General features: G+C 50.2%; 1 protein-coding gene across 3 annotated transcripts in view; it reads right to left on the bottom strand.

The window, feature by feature from the left end:
• MYRIP (myosin VIIA and Rab interacting protein) overlaps positions 1 to 13,434 on the bottom strand; it is a 163,296-nt gene extending 149,862 nt beyond the window's left edge. For 2 of the 3 annotated variants that reach the window (XM_059664462.1, XM_059664461.1), the window contains exon 1: positions 13,083 to 13,434. The gene's annotated coding sequence lies outside the window, so the exon portion shown is untranslated. The remainder of the gene's footprint in view (positions 1 to 13,082) is intronic. The other variant, XM_059664465.1, reaches the window with a different exon arrangement.
• Between the last annotated feature and the right edge of the window lie 643 nt (positions 13,435 to 14,077).

Below are 14,077 nucleotides of genomic sequence, written 5' to 3'. Positions count from 1 at the left end.
AGTATCAATTTATATGTAAACATCACAATGACAGCATAAGCAAATAACAGCTGCAGAGCCTGGGTTTTAGTCCACAAACCTCTCCTAGTCCTGCATACCTTCACTGAGTAGAGGCTGGGACAGCTTGCAATAAAGGACAGTCAGGCAGTGTGGTGAGGGCTACCTGAGGAATGTGCTGTGAGCCACTGCACCGAGGAGAGATGGGGAGCTTCCCAGGGGTGGTGATGCCCAGGCCAGGGCCCTAACGAGGGGCAAGATTGGCTAGGTGTCCAGGCTGAGGGAAGACTGAAGACAGAGGCATCCCTCAGAGATGTACTTATCACTGTACATCTGCTGCCGGGTTGTGGAGGGAGGTTAGGAAGCCGAGTTCCAGAACTTGGACTTCAGCTGAGGGCCCTGGGAGCCACTGCAGGGTCCTACACAAGTGAGCAACGGAGGCCCAGCATCTGTGCTTTCCTGGCGTCACTCGGGTAGTGGTGGGGGAGATGGCGAGGTGAGCAAGGACAGAGGCAGGTGGGTGGGAGCCACTATATGGTTCATGTGAGAGTTCTAAGAAGAAAGCAGAGAAAAGGGACTCAACCCTGCCTATTTACTCTCTGATTAAAACCCCTTCCTCCTGGAAAATGGTCAGAAAGTTCAAAGTTCAACTCTCCAACGGGGCCACTCCTTCCCTCTCCCTCCTCCTTTCCAAGATGGCATCTGGCACCACAGGCAGGCTTTACTGCTCTCGTGGCAAATAATGCAAGCGTGACCGGTATACACGGAGCCCTTCTAGACTGGGCTCTGCCACCAGAGGCCGGTCTGGTGCCTGGACCGTATCTATCTTCTTTCTTTATCTTTTGTTAGGAATGGCATACCCGGCTGTTGACCGTGGCCCTTGTTCTCGTCGGCCTCCCCTCCTGGACCCCAGGCTTCAGCAGCTCCAGCTGTCCACCCAGCTGTCCAACATTCTCTCACCAGGACACATGGGGATCCCCAGCTCCCTGCCTTCCATGCACGGGCTGTGGGGCCCAACTTGATAGCCAGCTCCCCCAACCAGTGCCCCACAGTCATTCCTGGGCCACAGTGGATGCGGCTACACAGGGTTTCCTAGACAAGGCTGCAGCTTCCTCCCCGCCATGTCCCGAGGCCCCTGTCCCTTCTGCTGAATGTCCTACCCTGCACTGTGAGGCACACACTCACACCACTTGCTATCCTACTCCAAGAAGAGAGCGAGGCCACAAACTCCTGCCCTCGTTGCCTGCTCCCTGTCTCTGCTATTGGGAAGATAGGCACCCCCCGGCCCCAGAGTAGGCCTGCAGAGAGGAAGTCTGTGAGGGTGGACCCATGTGCAACCATGTGGTTGGGCCCTGCTGCCATGGCCATTCTGGTCAAGAGGTCACCGGGGAACAGGCTGCCTGACCCACCACCCCCACTCCAGGTGCCATCTTGTTTACCTGATTATTGAGAACGTCCACACAGATATTCACACATCAGCCGTGCTCCTCTGAGCGGTCCATCGTCCACAATCCGCTTTCCCAGACCTCCCCGTCACTGACCTCCCAATCCTGTCCTTTCCCACCCTGCCGTCCTTTCAGCTACTGCCCATGAATGGGTGAAGGTCCACTCCTCCAGACTTCTCAGTCCAGACAACATGGAACTCAATATACTGCTTGAATCCTGCCTACCAGAGGGATTATCCCTCACTACTATCCTTCAGCCAGCCCTGAATGAGGCTGTAATGCTACAGTTGTCCACTTCCGGTTGGCATTAATGGTATCTCAGAGAATCATCCACAAATCAGGACTGTGATTTTTCCCCTCTTACGTTGTTTGATCATCAGGAACTTCCTATGAGGACAGAGGTGTGGGCTGGTGGGGAGGAGACAAAGCAACAGACACAGGAGACAGAGCAGTGTGCGTCATCTGCCTGTGCTGCGTGAGCCTGACTTCTTCTATGCCATTTCCGCTTGAAAGCAGGTGCCCAGTGGATGTGGGGGAGGAAACCAGCGCAGCACCTGGTGGCAGAGTGATTATACCAGACCTTTTTGTCATGGAGGGGGTGATGATTCCTCCCTGGAATAGACACGTGTAGATTTGCCTGGTGCCTGTAAGCTCCTGCCTGCACCTTTATCCATCACTTACAGAATAGTTGATTCCCTATCATGGTCTCCCCTACTGTGTTGTGACTGACCAAGGCACTAATTTCATAGCAAAAAAAGTTTCGCCAGGGACTCATGTTCATGGAGTCCTGCTGGGAGCCGGTCCATCCTTGCTGTTTCAAGGGACCTGGCATATATGGCATACGGTTCTTAATATGTTTGCTCACCTTCTTGGCGCTGTGTTTTAACCAAGGTCACCTCTCCGAGAAAGGTTGAATCCCCAGGTAGGGATTTTCCCCTGAAGTTAGGGAGGGAATAAAACCCCTCAACTAAGTGCCAGGCGGGTAATTAATCCCTTTAACTACGAACAATCATGCTTAAACTACATAATCTTTTCTCCCTGGAATGGAGATAAGAAACGCCCTAACCTTTGTAATAGAGATTGATAGGATTGAATCAACTGGTATAAATACAGTTGTAACAAGACAGAAACACTCAGAACTCAGAACACAGAACTAAGGACACAAGGCTTGGAAGACAGGACCAAGAGAGACAGAGCCTAGGCACAGAACCTACACAGAACGTTCTCTAGAGACAGAAGAACTTCGCTGGCGAGAGCATGCCGGAGGATCCTGGAGAGGGACTGGCCTCGGAGCCTAGAGACAGAGCATAGCGGGAGAACATGGCAAGGGATCCTGGACTGAACCTGACTACAGAGATTGGCAGGAGAACCTGACTGGAACCTGGACACTGAACCTGACTGGAGAGCCTGGACAGAACCTGGCTGGAGAACCTAGCGAGGGAACGTGGCTACAGAACCTCGCTGGAGATCCGAAGCAGAACCTCTCTGGAGATCCGGGCTAGAGATCCTGGCTAGGTTGCTGATCAACTGAACGCTGTCTCCGTGCCCTTCCTTCTTCGCCGACTCCGTCCACACCTTTGGGGACCCCTGGACCTGCTGGGGTTTGACCCCGGCATCTGGCGCCCGAACAGGGACATGAACCCTGGACCCTTCATGTCCCTGTTCGGGCGCCAGATGCTGGGGTCCAACCCCAGCGGGTCCAGGGGTCCCCAAAGGTGTGGACGGAGTCGGCGAAGAAGGAAGGACATGGAGACAGTGTTCAGTTGATCAGCAGCCTAGCCAGGATCTCTAGCCAGGATCTCCAGCCAAGTTCTGGTCTGGATCTCCAGAGAGGTTCTGCCCAGGTTCTCCAGTCAGGTTCAGTCCAGGCTCTCCAGTCAGGTTCAGTGTCCAGGTTCCAGTCAGGTTCTCCTGCCAATCTCTGTAGTCAGGTTCAGTCCAGGATCCCTTGCCATGTTCTCCCGCTAGGCTCTGTCTCTAGGCTCCGAGTAGGTTCTGTCTTCTTGATTCTGTTCTAAGTTCTGTGTTCTGAATTCTGTCTCATGAGTTCTGTGTTCTGAGTTCTGAGTGTTTCTGTCTTGTTACAACTGTATTTATACCAGTTGATTCAATCCTATCAATCTCTATTACAAAGGTTAGGGCGTTTCTTATCTCCATTCCAGGGAGAAAAGATTATGTAGTTTAAGCATGATTGTTCGTAGTTAAAGGGATTAATTACCCGCCTGGCACTTAGTTGAGGGGTTTTATTCCCTCCCTAACTTCAGGGGAAAATCCCTACCTGGGGATTCAACCTTTCTCGGAGAGGTGACCTTGGTTAAAACACAGCGCCAAGAAGGTGAGCAAACATATTAAGAACCGTATGCCATATATGCCAGGTCCCTTGAAACAGCAAGGATGGACCGGCTCCCAGCAGAGTCCACTAGTCTCACCAGAGTTCCGAGTCACCTGATGAGATGATCAGTTTTCTACCGCTGGACCAGATGATTTTCAAAACACCTCTCTGATCTGACCCTTTTTCATGCTGTGGTTTCTTCAATGACTCAAGGTCCAAATGCAATAAATAGGCCTTTCTTTCTCTCTTTCTTTCTTTCTTTCTGTCTTTCTTTCTTTCTTATGAAACCTCAATATAGTGAAAGTTGAAATAAATGTTTGAACTAGACTGGAGTATACATTCTCAAAAGGAAAATCATTTCAAATAGAAGAGCTTACAATAAGATACTGTGCCCAGCTAGGCCTTTCAAACTGTGGCTATATTCAAAGATTTATAAGCAACAACATTTTAGAGATCTGATCCTAGATAATATCTTACTGAATAGATAAAAAAGAAGAGAGTGAAGTTGTGCTAGGCAATAAAAAAAGAAATCTCCAATTCAGTACCATGGCAGGAGGGAAATGGTTTAATGATTTTTCACAGTAGCCTCATCCATGGCAGGCTCAGCAATACATCTCCAATCAGCGGGAGGTGCAGAAACACATACTTTAATTAACGTTAGCTACTTCCAGGATAGTTAAAGGTGTGCTACAGAATTCTACAGATAAGATTACAGAACTCTTAAGGTATTGAACTGTGACTTCCTGGTTTATAGGTCAATGCTCAACCACTGAGCTATGCCGGCCTGGCAGCAAAGCAGATTTTAAAAGAGCCCATACAATTAATTGCTATTCTTATTGTGTTCATGCAAAACATCAGATTGAAACTAGACTTAATGCAATAAATAAATTGGTCTTAATTTGGCTCTTTAATAACAATGAGGGTGATGGGGGGGGGGTTGTTTCAGTAGACTATAATCTAATGTTCTTAAATATTTTGTTACAAATCTCCAAAGTAATGTTTCATTTTTCTCTCGTCCTTTTACTTAAAATTACGAGAATTAAAATGTTCTTTTCCTTCCACTAGACCATCTGTCGTAATTCTTGTTGTTCTGGCTTTTGCAAAACCCTTCTATCTATACAACCCCTTTACTCCGGGACACATTATCTCTATTTTTCTTTCCTGCTCCTTTGTCCTGGTCAAGCGACTTGCCTGCTCCCAGATTCCCAGGCATATCCCACCTCAACCAGGTCTGTGGAGGCACCCATCACCCAGTAAGGTTTCACTCCCCCTCCTCTGAGATTATGGTCAGACCACACTGTACCCTCCCGTCTTATCCCCGCTAGATGGCTGAGAAGTCAGATGCTAGTCCTTGAGCGCTGGGACCCCAGGCTCCGGAATTGACCCCAGGATGCTGGGCTCTCTAATTCCTAACCCCGTGGTCGGCAAACGGCAGCTCGTGAGCCACATGCGGCTCTTTGGCCCCTTCAGTGTGGCTCTTCCACAAAATACCACATGCGGGCGCGCACATACAGTGCGATTGAAACTTCGTGGCCCGTGCACAGAAGAGCCACACTGAAGGGGCCAAAGAGCCGCATGTGGCTCGCAAGCCGCGGTTTGCCGAGCCGCAGTTTGCCGACCCTTTTCTTCCTTCCAAATGGGGAATCAACAAACTGTAACGGATGGAAATCCCTTGGACTGTATCTTGGCTAACTGGGTGCCATTTGACCTGCAGACATTAAAACAAAAGACTAATTCTATTGCAATTCAGTCTGCCACAATATAAGTTCTTTGATAGGGAGTCATGGCCTCTAAACAGGAGCATTAATCACAATACCATCCTTCAATTGGGTCTTTTCTGCAAGTGACCGATTGCAAAGGGTCAGAAATCCCTTATGCCCAGGCATTTTTCCTACTACTCCCCAATAATAACTAAGATTATAACACAGTTTGTCTCCACCAGGTTACAAGCCCTACTCGTAGCCAGGGAATACCACCTCAGGACACCATCGCCACCTCCTTCCGTGCCCAGGCCTCATGTCCCTCTGACAGAGAGTAAGATCCTCTTGGCTCTGAAGAAAAGCAGTGCCACCTTTCAGCAGGACGCAGCTGCAGAAGAGACCCTGCACCCCTTTTCTCTGAAATGTTTCAGAGCCAAAATCATTGAGGGGGGAACGCTGAAGACAGCCACGAGCACAGCAAGAGCAATGGGCAGGTACAGAAGTCACCAGGGCAGAAAGCCCCAGGTGCCTAGCCATAGGCAATCAACTGCAGGGTGGGACCCACCCCAGGGTGACTTTTCCTCCCCTAGCGTATGGCTGGGCATGCGGTTTGGACCCCCTGACCTTTCCTCCCTAGAGATAACATCTAGACCTCAGTTATATTCCAGCTCCAGGCCCAGAAAAGCAGCAGAGTCAGCCATGGCTGACCTCAGGACCAGCTGCATGGAATAATGCCCCGTGCCCTGGTGCCGGCCAATCCATCAGTGGAGACCATGACCCTGAATGGACACATTGGAAAGCTGCTGAATATGCTATTAAGATCTTTCCCTGGGGCCTCCCCTTAAATCTCAGCCCTTAAAACCCTTCGGAGGGAGGACCCAGCGTGCTCTCCTTCCCGGGGTCATGCCCTGCCTTTCCCTTTCCCCATGTGCTTCCCCCGGGGCACGTTACCATTAGCTTCCCCAACTCCTTTACCTCCATAACTTGTTTCCTAAACCCCTTTCTTCTAGGAATTCCTTTTTATACCTCTGTAATTTACCCAATAGATGTTCTCTTACAAAAAAAAAAAAAAAGAAAGGTGTGTTTGGTGGTTTGTTTCTCATTCTCCTCGTTGCTTTTGGATTATGTACAGAAGAGAAGGGAAAAATTCAACATGACGTCGCCACCCACCAGCAGCAGCAGTCTGAGGGCAGGGTAACTGGGGCAGAAAGTGAAGCTGGTGGGAGTGGGAAGAGCAAGCAGCAGGCACCCGAGAGCCTGGATTCAGGGGAAGGAAGGATTCAGAGCTGGGACCGCAATGGGCCGGTGGGGCATCTCTGGCCCTCAGGCACCAGGCGGCAAGATCCGCAGTCCTGGGAGAGGCACCTGACATTCCCTGGATGGAGGAGCTGGAAAACCGACTGGCGAATTTCTAAGAGGCTTTAAACAAGGGTGCAGTTAAAACAACATAAACTATGACCCTGCAATTCCACTTCTGGGCATATGTCCTCAAGAATTTCTTTTGCATGTGCCTAAATGAGTTCAAAGGTGTTTGCTGCACACATCCATAAAAGAGCTAAAAAAAATAATAGAGAAGCCATCAAGTGTCCATCATGGGGAACAGATGAATAAAATACGGTATTTTCACATGATGGGATGATATTTAACACTTAACATCTGAACGTAATCTGTGTAAAACAACCTGATAGTTCTCTCAAAACCACCAAGTGATTATGTACAGAAGGTGAAAGAAACAACCCTCAAGGAAAACTCTATATTGGAAAACTCTATCCTGAAGTCCACAGTAAGCACGAAGCTATGTTCTGCCTCACTAGAGGGAAAAAAGCAAAGTGAGAAACAAGATTCTGGGTTTTTTCCTTGGCCTGTGAAATTGGCAATGTTGCTGGATTATACTTATTGTTGGCAAGGCATGGGGATCTGGCACATCCAGACACTACCAACAGCAAAGTAAATGTATAAACTCTCCGGGAAGATTATTCCGCAAGATGGATCAAAGATTTTTAAAAAGTAAACAAATTTTGACAAAGTAATTCATCCTAAGAAAATAAAGATGAGTACAAAGATGGAGTTACAATAAAGAGTAACCGCTTAATGTTGTAAAAGAATGATTTTGTTGCCCAGCTGATGTGGCTCAGTGGTTGAGTGTTGACCCATGAACCAGGAGTTCACAGTTCCATTCCCAGTCAGGCCACATGTGTGGGCTCCATCCCGTGTTGGGCATGCAGGAGGCAGCCAATCAATGAGTCTCTCTCATTATTGATGTTTCTATCTCTCTCTCTCCCTCTTCTTTCCTCTCTGAAATCAATTAAAAAAAATATTTTTTAAACAATGATTTTGTTGACTAAATTATGATAAACGAAATGCATTATTAGGAAGATAAAAATAATGACAAAGAATAACTACTGACATTAATACTATTATGTTTTTTTAATAAAAACGATCTTAATTGTGCTTTAAAAAATTATATTCATGTGGCCCTTATTATTCAAGGATATCTGGTACCAGAGAAGAGTCACTTAAAGTGAATCCATGTAAAATGGAGAACAAATTTCACAGTAAAGAATGGGAAGTGAAAATGTTTGATTAGCACTATATTTGAAGAAAAAGAAAATAATTTTACTTGATATTTTATCAAATTTTGGTAACAGTATTTTTCATGGGAAGGGATATTTAGGCTAGATCCTAAAATTCATGTCAAAGTCTAAATGGTCAAGAACAGCCAAGACAATTTTGAAGAAAAAGGTTAAAAGGGGAAGATTTATGCCAACGCTTTAATAATTAAATGAAAATGGTATTAGTTCAGGAGTCACAAAAAGAACAGAGTGAAGAAACAAATCCAAAAATATAACAGAAATGATATGTGACAGAAACAGCAACAACAAAATAAGTAGTTAACTATTCATTAAATAATAATGGGATAGTTTTCAATATGAAAAACAATTAGATCCCTGCCTCACACTATACAGAAATATAAATTTCAGATGAGTTTAAAGATCTAAAAGTATTACCGAGCATAAAATAGCAATGCATAGAAAACAAAACTTGAAAACCCAGATATGTACATTTTAAGAACTCTAAGGGAAATGGAAAGTAAAAGAGCAGTGAAATACATTTCTGATTAACAAATTAACCAAAATTAGACCATCTGGTTAATGCCAGGCACACTCAAGGATATGAGGATCCAAGGAACTCCAACAGAGAGCTAGTGGGAGTGGCAAATGGCACACAACTCAGAGGGCAATTTGCAAAACCTAGCAGGGTTGAAATAACAGACAGATGTTGATGCAAGAGTATCCTACTGCCCAGATATTCAGCTTCTGGAGGCATATACCCTAGACATCCTCATGTGTGTTTCTACAAGATCTTATCAAGGATACCCCTGCAATTCTGTTTATAATAGCAAAAGGTAAAAACATCGTTTTGTCCGTCAGTGGGGATTATTTCATCTCTGGGATATCCAAGAAATATTACATCTACAATTATCAACATACGTAATCAACACATGTCAAAAACAATACTGAGTGAAAAAAGGCAAATCACAAAAATAAATGACAGGCCTCTATGTACCTAAAACTTTAAACATGAAAGAAAACTACACATGATGGGCATAAACACAGTCCCAATGTTACAGGTTGTGTGGACTCAACCCCAAATTCCCAACCTTCAGTGTCTGAATTTCCCTCTTGCTCAGCGGAGAATTTTCTCTGTGTGGCAACCTCATACTTAGTCTAAGTAGCTACCAGATGTAAAGTACTGTGCTAGGTGCCAGGGTGGGCTAAAGAAGGAAGAAATGCCCTGTGGCGTCCTCAGCATGGGGGCCACGTTGCCAGGGGAACCCTCAGGGGGTGAGGATGCTGTACCAGGCTGTGGAAACCCAAGAGAACCCAGCCAGTGCCCTTCTGTGCATCGCTTTCCATTTTCCTGTCAGTGTGGCTCAGATGCTGTTTAGATCAGCGGTTCTCAACCTGTGGGTCGCGACCCCTTTGGGGGTCGAATGACCCCTTCAAAGGGAGGGCAAGACTCCCTTTTCACCCTACAATTCAGCTAGGGAGAACTGCCTCAATTCTCCGAGAACAGCCTCAATCCTCGCTCTAGGTCCCATAGAGAATACGCTTAGAAAGAATGCTGTCTTTTCTTAAATATATTTTTATTGAGTTCAGAGAGGAAGGGAGAGGGAGAGAGAGAGAGAAACATCAATGATGAGAGAGAATCATTGATCGGCTGCCTTCTTGATCCCTAGCCCACAACCCGGCCATGTGTCCTGACCGGGAATCGAACCATAACCTCCTGGTTCATAGGCTGATGCTCAACCACTGAGCCACGGCGACCAGGCAAGAGTACTTTATTTTCAAGGCCCAGTTACTTCATCTATAAAATGGGAAATCCACCTTCCTCCTACTGTGAAGACTTAATTAATATTTACACAGTGTCTAGCATATGGCAAATACCCAACACTAAGCAAACAGAGGCATGGCCGCCATGACATGAATACAATCATCTAAACCAGTGGTTCTCAACTTTCCTAATGCCGCGACCCTTCAATACAGTTCCTCATGTTGTGGTGGCCCCCAATTTCATTGTTACAAATTGAACATAATTAAAGCATAGTGATTAATCACAAAAACAATATGTAATTATATATGTGTTTTCCGATGGTCTTAGGCGACCCCTGTGAAAGGGTCCTTTGACCCCCAAAGGGGTCGCGACCCACAGGTTGAGAATCGCTGATCTAAACCGCATCTGAGCCACACTGACAGGAAAATGGAAAGCGATGCACAGGAGAAGGGCACTGGCTGGTTCTCTTGGGTTTCCACAGCCTGGTACAGCATCCTCACCCCCTGAGGGTTCCCCTGGCAACGTGGCCCCCATGCTGAGAACGCCACAGGGCATTTCTCCCAGCAGCAGTTTGGCTGCAACCCAGGCCTATTTATTCTGCAAGTTCACCGTGGACAGTGCTCTGTGAAAAGAGCAGCCAGCTCCAGGAAAGAGCGCGCCTTCTCTCATGCCTGTGGGGGACTCTGGGGTGAAATGACAGCAAAAGGACCATAACTACACCTCAGTCAACTTCTCAGCGGACCCTCCTTAAAGTTCCAAGGACATACTGCAGCTCCGCATGACCAAAGAGAAGGCAATAGTGTCTCGGCTCCACAGGCCCCCTCCTGACGCTGGGATAGCGTCCTGTCCATGAACTCAGCAGGCACCAGAGGGAGGCCTGCCTGCCAGGCACTGGGAACAGGGCAGTGTTTGGAAATCACTTTTGGAGATTGCGCTCAGAGGGCTTGGGAAAGGATGGTGGGCATTTCAGTTCTCCTGCCAAGGTGGCGCCACCATGTGGCAACAGCACAAACAGCTCTCAAGCCACAGCCTTGAAATGCTGCGATTTTCACCCATTTCCAACCTTGAGGAACTCAAATCATTTCCATTTTTATGTTTCAAGTGAGAACTCGTTCACATATTTTATTCATTCATCTTTTATTATCACACGCTTTCAGATCTTCATTTTTCAAATGCACTCTATGAATAAACCAGCCTCCATTTATCAACGTTGGCGCTGCGATATCCGGGACCCAGCTGGTTGCACCACCCAAGAACCAATGACCTGGGTGTTGCCGGACACTCATTTCAGAGTCTGAACTGGCTTAGGTATAGCTACCTTTGGTTTGTACACATTTAAAAAAGGAGGTAGAAAATCATCTAGCAGTTTCATTTTTGCTTTGAAACTCTGATAAAAATAATAGTCATGAAAATAAAACTCGCCTGACAAAACTAAGCGGGGTGGTGGTTACCCTTGGGTGATAGTGCCTGTAGGGGTAACGGGAAGACTGGGAACATTCTAGCTCTTAATCTGGTCTCTGGTCCCACAGGTGTGCTCAGTTTGTGACACTCCATTGACCTAATGTTAAAACGAATGCACCCAGGTCTGGCCAGTCTTCTGTCCGTAACTGGCCTTTGTGACTGAAGTCTGAGTAAACACAATAATAACCAGGAAGGCTAAACTGGAGGGGGCAGGGGGAAATGCTCCGTTCTCCATGAGGTATTTCAGTCTGTGAATCGACTGCACGAAAGGCCAAGGCCACAGATGAACGCTCCTCGGTCCCTCTGGGCACAGTCTAGGCCACTGTTAGTTTAAATTGCCATGGCCAGGAAAGGAGTAACCGGAAGTTGGAAAGTCCTATTTCCAAAGTCTTACCAAACCGAATTTCCCTGGAGAGAAGGACTTTTAAGATCTGTAAATCTGCTGTAAAAATGCCTTTAAATTGCCTCCACTTCCACCCATAGTTCAGTTCCTCCTGGACCATCTTCCTTCCACTTTTACATCTAATCGTGTCCCCTGACCCCCAACTGCCCTGGGGAGACTAAAAGGCAGGAATTGTTCCATTTTACAGATTTAAAAGTTGAGGCTCAAAAATGTTTGTCAGACTTCACAAAACTAAGTAATCATCTCATCGCTCACTGAGTTGGGGCAAGGCAGACTGAGTTGGAGAAACGGGCTGATAACCTCCAAAGAGGAGGGGCAACCCTCTCCCCTGCCCAGTTCTGAGAACCACCCCCAGCCCCACAGGAGCTGCCTCAAGGATCTGGAGTAAAAGACCCGCACCTGACACCACTGACCCATCCTGAGGCCAGACGCCACCATCCCTTGTGAAAGGTGAAGCATCCAGATCAGGGTGGGGAGAGGGAGCAGAAATGAACCGAAACTCAAGACATTTCCTAAAAGCTGATGGGAGCCAGGAGCTTTTCTTAGGAAGTTACTGGGCCCAGACTGGCTTGTGCAGTTCGAGTCCCTTGGAGACTGTATCCCCAGGGCACAGGGCTCATTCGGCAGGAGATGGAGCAGGCACCTAGCAAATTCTCCTAACCCTGTCGAGACGTTAGCAAATTGGCCGGTAATGGAGACGATGCTGCAGATACCGCAGGTCCAGGGGTTCCCATCCCCAAGGTCCCCCGCGGGGTGCCTGGGGATCAGCTCCTGACCTCTCCAAATAAGGCGGAGTTGGGGGAGTATGAGGAAGAGACTGGGGTGAAGCTGAGGTGACCACCCCCCCCCCCCCCACACACACACACACACCTTCCCTGCAACAGCGCGCCCCTCTCCAGGCAGTCCGGGGACCCGACCAGAGGCAATCGAGTCAGATTCCTACTCCGTGCACCAGCCGTGACCTTGAACGAGTCCCTAGTTATCCCATTTTACTGAAATTGAGTCCGAAAGAGTCGAGTCAGCTGCGTGGGGCTGATTCGGACGCTTACCCGACGGTTTAAGGCGCCCCGCCGGCGCGCCCGCAGCGTAGTAGGTGCGCGGTGAACCGCAGCCCGAGAGCTACGTGGCCGGCGGGGATAGAAAGCCGCCGGGGAGACGCAGAGGCGAGCTCCAGCCCCGGCCGCGGGCGAGAGGCGAGGTCCCCACTCTGCAGCGACGCCCTAGCAAGTTCACTCCCGCCGCCCAAGCCCCTCCGCAGAGGCGCACTGGCCTGGCAGGGACCCTGGGTCCGGACCCGCACGCGGTGTGCCACACACCCACCCTCGAAGTTGCCGCAACCTAAGAGGGGCAATGGCGCAAAGCCGCGGGAGGGGAGGGCAGGGCAGGGCAAGGGAGGGGCCGGTACTCACGCGGGGTAGCCAGGCTGGAGCAGGTCCGTGACCCGGGTCATCGGCGGCGGCCAGGCTCCGGCCACCGCGCCTCGGGGTTCCTGGGGCACCTGCCGCCGCAGCGCGGCGCGCGGAGTAGAAGGCTGCGAGCTGCGAGGCAGGGGCGCGGCGGGTGGGTCGGCGCGCGGACCTGAGCTGCAACGCCGCGGGGCTCGGCCGCCAGAACCGCAGCCGCAGCGGGAATCCGGGAGCAGCCTGGAGGCGGGAGCGCGGGGCCGCGGCTGCGAGGGAGGCGCCCGCGCCGCCGGCTGCCAGGGCCCGCTTGGCCGCAGCCGCCGCTGACACCCGCTGGCCCAGCTGCGGGCCAATCGGAGGCGCCCGGGGCGGGAGCGCGTGCGGGGGCGGGGCGGGCGCGTGCGGGGCGCGGGAGCGAGGGGCGGGGCGCGAGGACGCTGCGCCGGGGCAGGGGTTGCCAGCCGGCCGGTGCCTCTGAGCTCCCCCGGGCGCGGGCTGCCCGCGCGGGGAGGGCGGGGCGCCTGGGGAGGAGGCGGGGCTGGGGCTGGGGCCCCGCGCCCCCTCCCGGGCGCTCCCTGGCGGCGCAGTGCGGTGTCGCGGCCTTGGCCCGGGATCCCCCAAGCGAGACCTCCGGTCATTCCCCGCTTGAAGTAAGGTTTTTTCCCGTCCCCTGCCCCTGACCGCGGAGTGACGGGTCACCGGTCCGGGGCTGGCCTGGCCCTCCCAAGGCCGCCGCTCGCGGGCCGGAGTGTGGGCGCCCTCCCGCCCGCGCTTCACCAGACGCGGCGTGGCCCTTCTCCAGGGACGACTCTCGCTCTGTCCGCAGCCTGTCCTGGCTATTTAGTCACCGGGCCGACCCATTCCCGGTCCGGACTCCTTCCATTCTCTCGAATTCACTGTGCTAGCGACGCTCTGGGCTTGGAGAGCTGTCCCGGGCCCCGGCGCGCCCCAACTCCCGAAGTCCCATCGCTGTCGCACCGCCGGTTAGGGAGCCCGCGTGG

This window comes from Myotis daubentonii, chromosome 14 (genome assembly GCF_963259705.1).
Source record: "Myotis daubentonii chromosome 14, mMyoDau2.1, whole genome shotgun sequence".
In the NCBI taxonomy this organism is placed as follows: domain Eukaryota; kingdom Metazoa; phylum Chordata; class Mammalia; order Chiroptera; family Vespertilionidae; genus Myotis; species Myotis daubentonii.
This window is presented reverse-complemented; position numbering and strand designations above follow the sequence as displayed.